Source organism: Rhincodon typus, chromosome 39, assembly GCF_021869965.1.
Source record: "Rhincodon typus isolate 14 chromosome 39, sRhiTyp1.1, whole genome shotgun sequence".
In the NCBI taxonomy this organism is placed as follows: Eukaryota; Metazoa; Chordata; class Chondrichthyes; order Orectolobiformes; family Rhincodontidae; genus Rhincodon; species Rhincodon typus.
In genome coordinates this window covers 11,130,319-11,145,865 of record NC_063370.1, presented here as the reverse complement: position 1 = coordinate 11,145,865, position 15,547 = coordinate 11,130,319, and positions in this window count along the sequence as shown.

Here is a 15,547-nt window from a genome sequence, read left to right as displayed (position 1 = left end):
AGGGGGTTTGAATTCAGTTATAATCAGAACAAATTAGAGGAATTAAAACCCACAGTACCTCCTGGCTAGTTATAAACCAAAGCTTCCAAATTACCACTGATTCCATGCCAATTACCTCCACTTAATCTCTTAATTCCCTATGAAAACCTGACCATCCACCCAATGTACCCCAGCCCCCTCCCTTGACTACTTGTGACTCACCTTGTACCACCCGGCCTTGACACCCTCGCAACCCACCCCCTCACCTTGCTTTTATCCCATCCACCAACTCATCCAGACCCAATTAACTATTCTACTCCCTGACCCAATCTTCCTGGAAAGGACAATACCTCCCCCAATCCAAATCCTCCTGGAATGGACACCTCCCACCCCTCATCACCCGTTGGAAAGATTCCACCCACCCCCAAACACACACAACTCACCCATCCCCTAACCCAAACATAACACACCCCCAATGCAATCCCCTACCCCTTCCAATCCTAGCCAGGCCTATACGGATGGCCCTCAATACTTTCCACCACCTATGAGACCCAGCCTTAATACTTGCCCACTTACCTGCCACTCCACCCCTTTCACGGACCTGGAACTCCACCTCCTACCTGTCTGTCACCTGTCTCCCTTACCTCCTTTTTTCATCCTCCTGGCACTCTACTCCTCATCTGGCACACTACTCTCCATCTGGCACCCTACTCCCCATCTGGCATCCTACCCTCTCAACCACTTGCCATCTGTCCTTGGCTACCTAGCACCTATGACCCCACCCATCTGCCACCCTAGCCCTCACCCATGTGCCACCCTAACCTCTCACTGACTTGACATTCTACCCTCTAATCCAGCTGTTGCCTTACCCTGTCACTCACCTTCTCTCAGACAACCTGTGAAAGCACTCTAAGGACTTTAAAACCATGAATATGGCATTTACAGCTGTAAAAAGGGGATGTGGTTTCAACACCAAGCAACTCCACCTGCTGCCTGCAAATATTCTTAGACTTGTCCAGGCTGCAAATTCCTGGCCCAAGGTTTACCAAAAAAAAAGTTCCACCAAAGGTAAATAACTTCTAGTCGGATCTGGGTTGGAAAGATGGATTGTGATTTTTAATTCTTTTTAGTGTGCAGCTATATCACTCTTCAATTAAATTGTATTACTTGTCAAAATTTGCGTCAGTTTACAAGGTTTTTGACTGAAAGAAAGAGAAATTTTATTATTCATTAAATTTGAGAAAAAGAATAAAGCATGATATCAAACACACGTACAAACAGAGGTATAATGTTTAAAAAAGGGAAGAGTGTCCAATAGAAAGGGGAAGATCAAGAATATTCAATTCTTTAAAAAAAAATTTAGAGCTTATGATGTTAGGCTGAACCTGAACCTATGGTTGTATAATTGATGTCTTGTATCTTCAGCAGTAATGAAATTTATCTTTGAGGTCTTAGCAAAAGGATATTTCTCTAATTTGTTTTATCAACAGGTGTTATTCTTTAAGAGAGGAAGAACAGGGAGAGAGGGAGAAATCTCTGTCTTTGCATCAAAGCAGTTGCCTGAAATACAGTTGCTTGTGCATTGCTGCATCTGGGTTCGTTGTTTCTTCCAAGCCAGATAATCTGCAGGCAACTTTCAAATCAACATATGAAACTTCAAGAAAGGTGTAAATCAAACTAAAGATACAGTTTTGCGTGACTAGTTCCAGTCATTATGATGACATGTTGTTATCGGGTCTAACTGGGTCCTGTTTATTAATGGATTTATCGAGTGGTTCAACGTGTAGTCACATGATCACTGTTGCTTTCTCAAGTAAGTGATTGTCCCTTTCAACACCATTTCAGTTTCTGAAAGATCTCAGTTTTCTTTTATTTCTAATCAACCAATTCAGGTAAGTTATGACACACCTCTACAGCAGGTGAGACTTGAGCCAGAGCCTTCTGGCTCAGAGGTAGGACATTACCACCAGGCCACAAGAATCCCAGATCCTTCTGTTAACAATCAGAAGTTGAAAACTGATAATTCATTTTTATAACTATCATGACAATAGCAAAGATGTTCACAGATGTCAATTACTGGTTAATTTCTGCCACTAAGGAAGTTGGCAGTTTGAACTGGAATTACAAACACCTAGACATCTGCACATTTCCCCCAAGAAGAATAATTAATTTGCACTTGTTCTTGGAACTCAGATCAATTGTTCCTGAGCAAGGTCTGAGAAAGGGGTCTTAAAGATTAGGCTGGCAACACAATCCAATATGACACACAAGGAGGCCATTGACCTATTAAATCTATGCTAGCTCTCATTGGAGCTGTCTAGTCAGTTCTAATTCCTTGATTCTAATCCTGTTGCTTTGTAAGTTTATTTCCCTCAAGTGCCCATTCAACTTCCTTTCAAAATTATTGTCACTGCTTCCACGTTCCTTGTAAAGCAACAAGTTCCAAATATTTACACTCACTGTTTAAAAAAAAGTTCTCCCACACAGTTCCCCTGCAGCTCCTGCCCAAAACTTTAAATCTGCGTCCCTTACCCCTTGTACTATCAGTTAATAGGAAACAGCTTTTCTTCAACTACTTTATTGGAATTTGTTATAACTTTATACACTTCGATCAATCTCCACTTCCTCAAGAAGAACAACTGAGACCTAACTGAGTAGCTAAAATTCCTCATTCCTGGAACCATTCTGGTAAATCTCCTCTGCATCCTCTCAGGAACTCTCACATTCTTATTAAAGTGTTCAGGTCACATGAACAACATATTTGATCAACTAGTTCATTCAATTGTATCAGTTTCTCAGAAGCAAACAGTTCCCTTGAGAAATGTAGTCCAATTAGATACACTCTTGTCCACCGCCATTTGATGGTGGTTTCTAGCCATATTTCACCAAGAGTCAGGTAATTGCATGGGGCAGGAACAAGAAACATGTGACTGCTTGCAATACTGACTGGCTACCTGCAGTCGAGGCAGAATTGGAAGTCTGCTGAGAAACGTAAAAGCAGTCTAGCAAATCTTCTCCAGTGGTATGTTAATGGATGTATTGCCTTCTGTTTTAATGGTCCTGGTTCAATCCTAGATCTGGAATTTTTGTTAAAAAAGAACTTGCATTTATATTGTGCCTTTCACAATTTCAGGACATCTCAAAGTCACAGCTGACAGGTTGCGCATGTAATATAGGAAACACAGCAACCAGCATGCGTACAAGGTCCCACAAAGATTTTCACCAAAAAATGACATATCTAAATGTGCACCGCTTCCACAGAAAGGCATTGGAGTGTTGGCTTAGGTCTTCAAGTCTTTCGCTTAGGGCTTGAAATGATAAAAGGTTTACTCACGTTGAATGTGCTACAGAGACAAGACAAACACTAAAAGCATAACTCTTGAGCATTAAAGGAAGTAAAGAGAATGTATGTGTGAAGATAGATGAAAAATTCTTGATCTTATTGGTGAAAACATTCCTAAACTGAGGACAGAAGGACATTTTGAGATCAAATAGACCTAATGATTTGAACATAATTTTGTAACAGTGCCACCTGGTGGGTAATCAACAAGCAACAGCCATCACAGTAATAACACTTTGGCAACAATAACTTGCATCTTTAACAGAATGAAACTTCCCAAGGTGCTTTCCAAGAGCTTTATGGAGCATATGTTAACACCAACCCACAGATTATGACAGATGACCAAAAGTTTCCTTTTTCTTTATTTTTATGGGATATATGCATGTTGCCCGCCCAGTCCTATTTGCCCTTGAGCTGAATGGCTTGTTGGCCATTTCAGAGGGCAGCCACAAGTCAACTACATTGTTGTGAGTTTGGAGTCACAAGTAGGCCAAATCAGTTAAACATAGAATGGGTTCAGGAGTATGCCATTTGGCCCTTTGAGCCTGCACCACCATTCAATATGATAATGGCTTATCACGCAATTTCAGAACCCCATTTCTGCTTTCTTTCCATACCCCCTGATCCCTTTAACTGCAAGGGGCAAGTCCAACTCCCTTTTGAAATTATCTTATGACATGGCCCCAACAGCTTTCTGTGGGAGAGAATTTCACAGGCTCACAACTCTCTGAGTGAAGAAATTCTTCCTCATCTCAGTCCTGAATGGCTTACCCCTAATTCTTAGACTGTGATCCCTAGTTTTGGACTTCGCCAACATCAGGAACATTCTTCCTACATCTAGCCTGTCCAGTCCAATCAGGATTTCAAATGTTTCTATGAGATCCCCCCCACTTCATTCTTCTAAATTCCAGTGAGTACAAGCCCAGTTGAGCCAGACTTTCTTCATATGTCAGGCTTGCCATCCCAGGCATCAGTGAACCTTTGATGGACTCCCACAATAGCAAGAATATCCTTGCTCAGACTGGGAGACCAAAACTGCACACAACGCTCAAGGCGCAACCTCACCAAGGCCTTGTACAACTGCAGCAAAACATCTCTACTCCTACACTCAGATCATCTCCCTCTAAAGGCCAGCATGCCATTAGCTTTCCTCACCACCTGCTGCACCCACATGCCAACCATCAGTAACACCCAGGTCTCATTGCACCTCACCTTTTCCTAAACTGCCACCATTCAGATAATAATCTGCCTTCCTGTTTTCACCACACATTATATTGCGTTTGCCAAGTATTTGTACACTCAGGCAGCTTGTCCAAGTCACCCTGCAGCCTCTTAGCATCCTCCTCACAGCACACACTGCCACCCAGCTTGGTAAGGATAGCATATTTCCTTTCCTAAAGGATATCAGTAAGCCAGATGAGATGTAACAATAATCAGTGATAGTTTCATAGTTACCATTATTGAGACTTATTCATTTATTAAGATTTATTAATTAATTGAATTACAACCTCTGTGGTGAGGTTAAATATGAATCCATGCACAAAGGATTGTACTCTTATAATAAGCTGATTGCTCTTCCAGTTGGTAACAAGCATTTCCTTTAAATGGAATTTTCTCTTTTGTGGATCTTCCTCATGAGATGTGCACAGGAGACATGAGATCGTGTTTAGCTTGGGTGTCTGCTGTTCTTATGCTGGAACTGAAAATTAACAGCCCGAGTTTTATACCTTGGGACTCCGTTGAATTAAGCAAGTAATCTAGGATGTGTTATGAGTCTTAACTATTGACCGAAAACTGAATCATTTGTTTTTGTTTAACCTTGGGGAGATATACAAATTCATAGTCCCAGGGGGTCATATGCTGCCAAGATTGCACACCTTACAAAGGAGATTTTTCTTGGCTGAATGAAACAAACATTTAATATAACAAATTCCTGGTTAGGCTTCTTTGTATTCCCAATCCAGACTTCATAGTTGAAGAAGGAGGTCAAAAGTTTGCAGAATATATTTTTACTAGACTGGTACCAAAGATGTGCCTCAGTTATATTCAGTCCAGGTAAGTTATGATACTTCTCTGTAGAGCAGAGAAGGTTAAAGAGAATTTTAAGAAGAATTCAGAATTATGAAATCATGACAATTATGGTTTTGATGGAGTGAATAAGGAGAAGTTATTTTCATGAGGAGATTTGGTCAGATCAGGACATAACTTTAACGTGACTTGTTAAGGGTAAGATGCAGAGAATTACTATGAGTTGCAATTCACTGCCTGAAAAGGTGACAGAACTAAGTTCAGTAGGAATTTTCCAAAGGTAATTAGATCTATCTGCAGGGTGGAATTGGGTGGCTCTTTCAAGGGTCTGACATAGGAATGATACCGCACTGCATGATTCTCTGTGTTTGAATGCAGGTTAGTACAAGGTTGATCTATCACAGTTACTTTAAGTCAAGGGAGCTGTCATGGGATCAAAATTCACAGCTTAAAATCACATTGAGTCTGAAATAAATTTAGCAAAAAGATTTACTGCTCTGGGTAAGCACAGCCACTGAGATATTTATGCTCAGATAAAATAAAAAGAATGTTGATGTGGGAACAGGGTTTGTCAAAAACTTATATTTACTTAGCACCTTGCATCCTCAGGGTAACCCAAAGTGCCACTGTTACATAGAGTCATAGAGTCATGGAGACCTAGAGTCACAGCACAGAAAGAGACCCTTCAGTCTAACTCGTCTGATATCCTAAATTGACCTAGTCCCATTTGCCAGCATTTGGCCTATATCCCTCTAAACCCTTCCTATTCATGTACCTATCCAGAAGCTTTTTAAATGTTGCAATTGTACCGATTTCAACCACCTCCTCTGACAGTTCGTTCCATATACACACCACTCTCTACATGAATAAGTTGCCCCTTATGTCCCTTTTAAATCATTTCCCACTCACCTTAAACCCTCTAGTTTTGGACTCCCCTACCCTGGGGAAAAGACCTTAGCTATTTGCCCTATCTATGCCCCTCATGATTTCCCATAAAGTTACCCCTCAGCCTCTGACGCTCCAGGGAAAATAGCCCCAACCTATTCTGCCCTTCCCTATAGCTCAAACTGTCCAGTCCTGGCAACATCCTTATAAATCTTTTCTGAACCCTTTCAAGTTTAATAAATTCTTACCATAAAGCAGGGAGAACTGAACATAATATTCCAATAGTGGCTTCACCAAAGTCTTGTAGAGGCTCAACATGACATCCCAACTCCTGTACTCAGTGCACTGACCAATGAAGGCAAGCGTGCCACATGCCTTCTTCATCACTCTGTCTACCTGTGACTCCACGTTCAAGGAGCTATGCACCTCCACCGCAACACTCCCCAGGCCCTACCATTAACTGTAAGTCCTATCCTGGTTTGCCTTACCAAAATCAACACCTCACATTTATCTAAGTAAATTCCATCTGCCACTCCTCAGCCCTTTGGCCCACCTGATCAAGGCCCCATTGTACCCCGAGATAACATTCTTCACTGACCACTACACCACCGATGGGCAAGATCACCCTTCTCTTCACATCTACTTGAACAATCTTGAGATCTAGTTCTTAATTTCAGAGTTGAATGTAACCCTTTTATGTGCATTACCTTTCAAATTAGACTGAATTCCAGGTTTCAGAAAGGCCCGCCAAGCCATTGATTTTGGTTAGTCAAATTGGTAAATTGTCAAAGAGCAGGAATGAAATGTGTATGGATTAGTAGCATTATTTTGGGGTATTAACTTTGAATCCTTAAGAAGGACACCACATTGCATAAAACCACCGGGTCAAATTTATTGCCAGCTTTTAGGTGGAAACCTAACCATTTTACCCTCTCAGGTGTACAAAAACGAACCTACTGTAATGGGAGTTCACCCTGGCATCCAAGCCTATACATATATATGCACACAGGCATGTTCTACATATATCAACAGACTAAAAATGAAACCTCATCATTAATCTTGATACTGTAGAAGATCGGTATGTATGTTTTCTACATTACAATAGTGGCTACACAGCAAAAATATTTAATTCGCTTTGGGACGTCCTGTGCCATGGAATCATACAGCATGGAAACAGGCCCTTCGGCCCAACACGTCCATGCTGACCAGGTTTCCTAAACTGAAGTAGTCCCACTTGCCTGCGTTTGGCCCATATCTTTCTACATTGTTTCTGTCCATGTACATGATTGTGAAAAGTACTATAAAAATGTAAATGATAAAAAGTAATTTCTAGTGCAATACTAATGTAGCAGTTTCAGACCAAATGAAATTATTTTCCCTCACCTGCCCCTCCTCCCAACAAACCATAAATTCTTATCAGGCTAAAGTCTTAAATACCTGTACTGTATCCTTGGACAGTTGAAAAGTAAATACTACCCATTACTGTATAACAGGGAATTATTAACATTACCAAGGTCAAAGAGATTGACAAATAGGTAGCAGAATCTTCAGTTCAAGAGAGGATTTTAGATTGCACAGGCAGGGATAGGACTGGAAATACATTCCATTCTTCCTCTCATTGACAGTCCCTCAGGATTGAGGATCACTCCAGTTCAGTCGGTTTTGACATGGCTGATAATTCCAATGTGTGATTTGCGGAATCTGCCAAATTGAGGCAGGTCATGTTTGGAGCGTGGGATAGAGAGATTCTTTGGAGGTTTGTGTGCCCTTTCCAACACTTCAACATTCCGATCTGAAGAAAGGTCATTGAACTCAAAATGTTAACTCTACTTTCTCTCCACAGAGCAGCCAGACCTGCTGAGTTTCTCCAGCATTTCTATTTTTGCCTCAACTTTACTTCTGTATGTTTCCAACAAAGTTTCTCAATGTGTTCGCTTCCTTCCCAAATGAACCTTCTTCATTTTGGCCAATCACAAGCCAGGGTTTCCCATGAGTCAGTGAGCAGGTTTGATGTCTTCATGGAATGTTTTGAGGTCATTCCTAAACTTTTCCTCCCGCAAGCATACTGCTAGGTCAGAGATCCAAGTTGCTTCAGAAGTCAGGTATTATACAGGTGACATATCCTGCTCAGCATAGTTAGATTTAAGTTATCAGCACCTTGATATTGGACTAGTTCATCTGGGAGAGGACATTGTGGTCAGTACGATGTTTCTTAGAAGCATAGACATGATACAGCACAGAAGGGGGCCATTTGCCGACCCGAAGACACCCAGATGCCCCTTCTAATCTTGTCTTCCTGCACATGGCCCATAGCCCTGCACCTTACAGCACTCAAGGTGCAAATGTAGGTACTTTTTAAAAGAGTTTAGAGTCTCTACATTCACCATCAACTCAGGTGGCAAATTCTAGACACCCACCCTTCTGTAAAAAAGCTTTTCCTCATGTTCCCTCTAATCCTTCTGCCACTTGAATCTATAACCTCTGGGTTTTGACTTTCTGTCAAGGGAGACAGGTTCCTCCTATCTATCTCTACTCCTCACAACTCTGTATACCACAATCATGTCAACCCTCAGCCTTCTCTGTTCCAAGGAAAACAACCCCAACCACTCCAATCTCTCCTTATAGCTACAATTCTCCAGCCCTGGCAATATTCTAGAAAGTCTTCTTTGCACTCTCTCCAGAGCAATTCCATCCTTCCTATAATGTGGTGACCAGAACTACACACAATATTCCAGTTGTGGCCTAACTAGTATCTTATTCAGATTCATCATTATATCCCTACTTTTGTATTCTATACCTTTGCCAATGAAGGATAGCATTCCATATGTCTTCTTTACAACCTTATCTGTAAACTATTTTACTGCTTGACCTCCTTAAATGCATTACCTCACACTTATCAGAGTTGAACTCCATCTGCCACTTTCGTGCCCACTCCACCAACCCATGTATATCATTAGGATCTCACAGATATCCTCCGCACTATTCACCACATGGCCAATTTTTGCATCATCTGCAAATTTCCCAATTGTGCCTTCCATGTTCAAGTCTAAATCATTGAAGTGTAAAACAAACAGCAGGGGTTCTAATACCGATCCATGCAGAATACCACTTATAACAGCTTGCAAGGTCAGCCATTGACTATTACCTTTTGTTTCCTGTTTCTAAACCAACTTTGGATCCAATTTGATACATTATCCTGTATCCCATGGGCTTTTACTTTTTTGACCAGTCTGCCAGTTGGGACCTTATCAAATGTTCATGTAGACAACATCCATTGCACTACCCTCATTGATCCTTCTTGTCACTTCTTCAAAGAATTCAATCAAATTTGTAAGGCATGACCTTCCCTTAACAAACCCATGATGACTAGCCTATGCCTTTCTAAGTGACAGTTAATTCGGTCTGTCAGGATGGATTCTAACAATGTCCCCACCACCAAACTAAGACTAACTGGCATTAACTGTACTCTTTTTAGACAACAGAACCATATTTGCATTTTTCCAGTCCTCTGCTCATCTTGGATTATTATTTCCACATCATCCCTTTCGTTTGTGAATACAGAGACAAAAAATTCAGTTAAAACTCTTTCCATATCCTTTGCATCTTCACATAAATTCTCTTCATCTCTGATAGGTCCCACTCTTTCTTTAACTATACTTTTGCTCCTTATATACTAGTAAAATATCTTCTGGTTTTCCTTGATCTTGTTTGCTAATATTTTTCATGCCATCTCTTTGATTTCCTTATTTCTCTTTTTACTTGATCCCTATACTTTCTACGCTCCTCTAGGCTATCTGCACTGTTGAGTTCTTTTGTGACTATCATAAGCTTTTTTTTTCTGTTTAATCTTGCCTTGTATTTTTCTAGCCAACCATCAGGTTGTAGATTTAATAGTAACCTTCTTATTTTTGGAGGGGACATGTCTGCTTTGTACCCTGAGGATCTTACTTTTCACAGTCTCCCACTGGTTTACCACTTGATTTATTCTTTAGCAGTGCTGTACAGTCTACCTCAGCCAAATCACTTCTCATTTTTGTCAAATTTGTCTTCTCCAGTTAAAAACTTTTACTCCTGATTTACCTCTGTCTGTTTCCATAATAATTATAAATCTGTCCGAATTGTGGTCACTCTCCCCAACATGGTTGTCCTGCTGTCACTTTACCCACTTGCCCATCTTCATTTCCCAAAACTAAATCCAGAATTGGATCTCCACTTGTTGGGCTTGTCACGTATTGTTTAAACAAAAAATTCCTGGGCATAATACATGAATTTTTCACTGTCAGTGCCCATATATTGTTTGAAACGCAGTTGATATTATTGCCTTCTTATTCCTTGAGACAGAAATTTGTCTACATGTATGTTCTTCTATCTCCTTCTATTTGGTAGTCTATAGTATACTCCTGGTTGTGTCTCTGCCCCTTTTTTTATTCCTAAGGTCAATCTCATTTGTTATCACGTTTAGTATATCATCCCTTCTCACAACTGTAATTGATTCTTTAACCAATACTGCTATCCCACTCCTTTTTTGTCATCCACTCTATCTTGCCTGTAAACTCTTTATCCAGGATATTAATCTGCTAATTTTGCCCTTCCTGTAATCATCGTGCTGCCATGTGTCTATCTGTACCTTTCGTGCATCTTCCTGGTTTGTAATACTCAGTGATGGAGTCATAGTACACAGAAACAGACCATTTGGTCCAACTCGTCCACGCCGACCAGGTTTCCCAAACTAGTTCTATTTGCCAGCATTTGGTCCATAGTCCTCTAAACCTTTCCTATGCACGTACCTGTCAAAATGTCTTTTAAATGTTGTAACCGTACCCACCTCTACCACTTCCTCTGGCAGCTCATTTCACACACACACCATGCTCTGTGTGAAAAAGTTACCCCTCGGATCCTTTTAAATCTTTCCCCTCTCACCTTAAACCTATGCCCTCTAGTTTTGGACTCCCCTTTCCTTGGAAAAAGACCTTGACTATTCACCTTATCTATGCTCCTCATGATTTTATGAACCTCTATAAGATCATACCTCTGATGCTACAGAGTAAAAAGTCCCAGCCTATCCAGCCTCTCCTTATAACGCAAAACCACCAGTCCTGGTAACATTCTTGTAAATTTTTTCTGTATCCTTTCTAGTTTAACAACATCCTTAGCAGTTGAAATATAAACTGCTCAAACACATCAATTCCCTTTGCTGGGCACTTTTTAATCCTTAGAGATAACATAGTGTGGAGCTGGAGGAACACAACAGGCCAGGTAGCATCAGAGGAGCAGGAAAGTTGACGTTTCGGGTTGGGACCCTTCCTGCTCCTCTGATGCTGTCTGGCTTGCTGTGTTCCTCCAGCTTCACACTGTGTTATCTCTGACTCCAGCATCGGCAGTTGTTACTATCTCTGATTTTTTAATCCTTTCCAAGTCACTGACTACATCACTAACGGATGTTCTACCTCCTGTTTCCTGATCTGAATCTGATCCATCTAAGCCTACACTTTATAAAAACCAAACGAACCACGGATGCCGTAAATCAGGAACAAAAACAGAAGTTGCTGGAAAACTTCAGCAGGTCTGGCAGTATCTGTGAAGAAAAATCAGAGTTAACATTTTGGGTCTGGTGACCCTTCCTTAGATCCTTTCTTTCAGTTAACAGATGCTGCCAGATCTGCTGAGCTTTTCCAGCAACTTCTGTTTTTGTCTTTGTTTACGCCTACACTTTGGCTCCCATCCCCCTGCCACACTCGTTTAAAAACTTCACCAATGAAACTAGCAAAAGCCCCTGAAGGGAGATTTGTCTCAGCTCTGCCCAGGTGCAGCCATCAGGCTCGTACTGATCCCACCTTCACCAGAAACAGTCCCAATGCCTCAAGAATCTAAACCCTTCCCTGATACACCATCTCTTCGGCCACGCACTCATCTGATCAACCCTCTTATTCTTGCTCTTGCTAGCACATGACACTGGGAATAATCCTGAGATTACTACATTTGATATCCTGCAATTTATTTCCTCACTTGCCATATTCGGCTTTTGGGTCCTCATCCATTCTTTTAAATATATGTCTTTGGTACCTATGTGTACCACAACCACTGGCTGTTCCCCTCCAGCCCTGCTCCAGAATGTCTTGCAGCTGCTCTATGACATCCCTGACCCTGGCACCAGCCTGGATTCGTGACTGTGGCCACAAAGTGCCTGTCTGTAGCCCTTATTATTGAATCCCCTATCATATTAGCACTGCTGCTCGTTTTCCTCCCCTTCTCATAGAATCATAGAATCCCTACAGTGTGGAAACAGGCCCTTCTGCCCAACAAGTCCACACCAACCCTCAGAGCATCCCACCTAGATCCAACCCCCTATAACCCACAGAACCTACACATCCCTGAACACTACGGGCAGTTTAGCATGGCCAATCCACCTAGCCTGCATATCTTTGGACTGTGGGAGGAAACTGGAGGACCCGGAGGAAACCCACTTAGACATGAGGAGAGTGTGCAAACTCCACACATGATCCAAGGGTGGAATCGAACCCAGGTCCCTGGTGCTGTGAGGCAGCAATGCTAACCACTGAGCCACCGTGCTGCCCCATCTTTGCAGCACAGCCACCCGTAGAAAGGGTTCAAAGAAGATTTACCAGGATGTTGCCGGAAGGTTTGAGTTATAAGGAGAGGCTGGATAGACTCGGACTTTTTTAAACTGGAGTGTAGAAGGTTAAGAGGTGACCTTATAGAGGTTTATGAAATCATGAGGTTTAGAGAAGGTGAATGGCAGATATCTTTTCCCTAGGGTGGGGGATTTCAAGACCAGGGGGCATATTTTTATGGTGAGAAGAGAAATATTTAAAAAAGACATGAGGGGCATTTTGTTTAACAGAGAGTGGTTCATGTGTGGAATGAACTTCCAGCGGAAATGGTAGATGCAGATACATTTAGAAAACATTTGGATAAGTACATGAAAAGGAAGAATTTGGAAAGATATAGGCCAAGTGCAGGCAGGTGGGACTAGTTTAGTTTGGGATTATGGTCGGCATGGACTGGTTGGACCGAAGGGTCTGTTTCCATGCTGTATGACTCTATGACCATAACTTGACTGATACTGCTTTGCAATAAGAGGCCATCAACTCCAGCAGTATCCAAAGCTGTATATCTGTTTGAGGGGAGATGACCACAGGGGACTCCTGCACTTCCTTCCTGAGTGTCTTCCTTTGATGGTCATCCAATCCCTTTCTGCCTGTGTAATTCTCACCTGCAGTATGACCACCTCACTAAATGTGCTATTCCCGACCTTCACAGCATCATGGATGCTCTACAGTGTCCACCCACACTCCAGCTCTGAAAAGCAGTATGCTAGTAGCTGCAGCCAGATACACTTCTTGCACGTGTAATCATTGGGAACACAGGAAGCATCCCTTACACCTCACATTGTGCAAGAGGAGCACACCAGGGATCTGAGGTCTCCTGGCATGACATTTCTCTAGATTAAACTAGTTACTCCCTTTAACAGAATTTAATTGAGCTAGGGACCTTCCTTTGTTACAAACACATAATCAAAAGTCCCTACCTTTATTTAAACTTATATAGTATGCTTTAAAACTGTTAAAAAAAATTCTGCAGGTATCATTTACCAATTGGCTATTTCTGTTCAGGACTGTGTCACTTTCTTGAACCACCTGAGCTGAGACGGAGCACCACACTCAATCTTTCAGCTTCACCCAACTACCTGTTTTCACCTAACTCCAAAGTACTCTCGATGCTTGTTACCAGAATCAGAGGCTTTTGTAAAGGCATTGGACTACTGCAAATTGGACATGTCTGCAAAGCATATTGGAGCACAGTGATCCCTACTGCTGCATAAACCATTAATTTATTTTTGGGTTGGAGATCCTGGTTCCAAAACACTTCATTCCTCTCAGTTGAAGGCTAAGCTGGAACATTGGAGGCAATGATGAATCTTGGTGTCAATGTCTGCCTTCATTGAACAGTGAACCCCATGGTATGGCAAGGTGTGTTGCTATAGGAACTGGCTGGGAGATAGCCTTAGTTTTCCAGATGTTGTGTGAAAGACCCATTTCCTCACCTGCTTTGAGGGAATGAATTGACAATAACCTGGAGGTCCGTTTCTGAGTGAAAGCTTAGGAAAATGTTATCTGCAGACCATACTCAAATATGGAGGGATTATTTTCTAGATTGAAGGTGGCATATAATGAACAACTGGCCATCAGTTCTGTAAAACTTTCCATTGGGCAACTTGCTGGAGGTAAGGTAAAGTGTTGCAGTGAGGCATTATGGCGGTGTTGGTGGGATATAACTGCCTGTTTGAACAGTTTTCATACAGATAGTGTCTCTGATGTTTCTATTCACCACATTTAGGAGAGTCCAAATGTATTGCGAGGTGATTCCAGGAGATAGACATTGAATTTATCATTTCCTAAATCAAGAATTCAGGGGAAAGAGTTTCTCAGTGAGGCAACACTTTGTGAACCACTAACATCCTTAACATCAGCTGAGTTTAATGGCAATAATGTCTCATGGACATAATGAGCTTAGAGAAAGTATGAGAGGAAATAAGAAATTCGTGAAAAATATGGTCAGGGCTACAGTATGGAGGGTATGTTTAGAATAAATTTGGTTTAGTGCGGTTTTAGAAGGGAAACAGGGAGCTGGTCAGATAGTCTGAATTATCGTGACAAGCAAGTTCCTCTCATTAGCATTGGATGGGTGGGAAAGAAAGGGGAGAGTTTAAGTTGATGTGTTGCAGTACGGAAAAACTGCTAGGGGTTCTTTGCATTCCAGAATGATTTAGAATGAATGGCCACTATTATCATTCAAGTCTGCTCCCCTTGGACTTTAGAGAATGGAGATGAGGGCTGTTGGAAGGGAAAATTAAGATGATCACTAATTATAGACATGTCATTGTGAACAGACTGTCAAGGGCTAGATAAACCCATCCAATACTAAACGACAGGCTAGACAAGTGGGATTTTGAAAGTACAGTTGAAAGGGGGATAAATATTTCCCAGGTTTGGACACAGGAGCTAAGGTTATAAATGTAGATGAATGTGTGTGGAGTGTCATTATGGGGAAGCAAGCACAGACAGCCTTCTGTACAAAAGCAAAATATTGCAGATGTTGAAAATTTTTCTTCAACTATAAAGAAAGACTTTGTAATTAAAACAGAACCAATCCTGACCTTGGCGGACATAGTAGGAACTGCAGATGCTGGAGAATCTGAGATAACAAGGTGTAGAGGTGGACGAACACAGCAGGCCAAGCAGCATCGTAGGAGCAGGAAGGCTGACGTTTCGGGTCTAGGCCCGAAACGTCAGC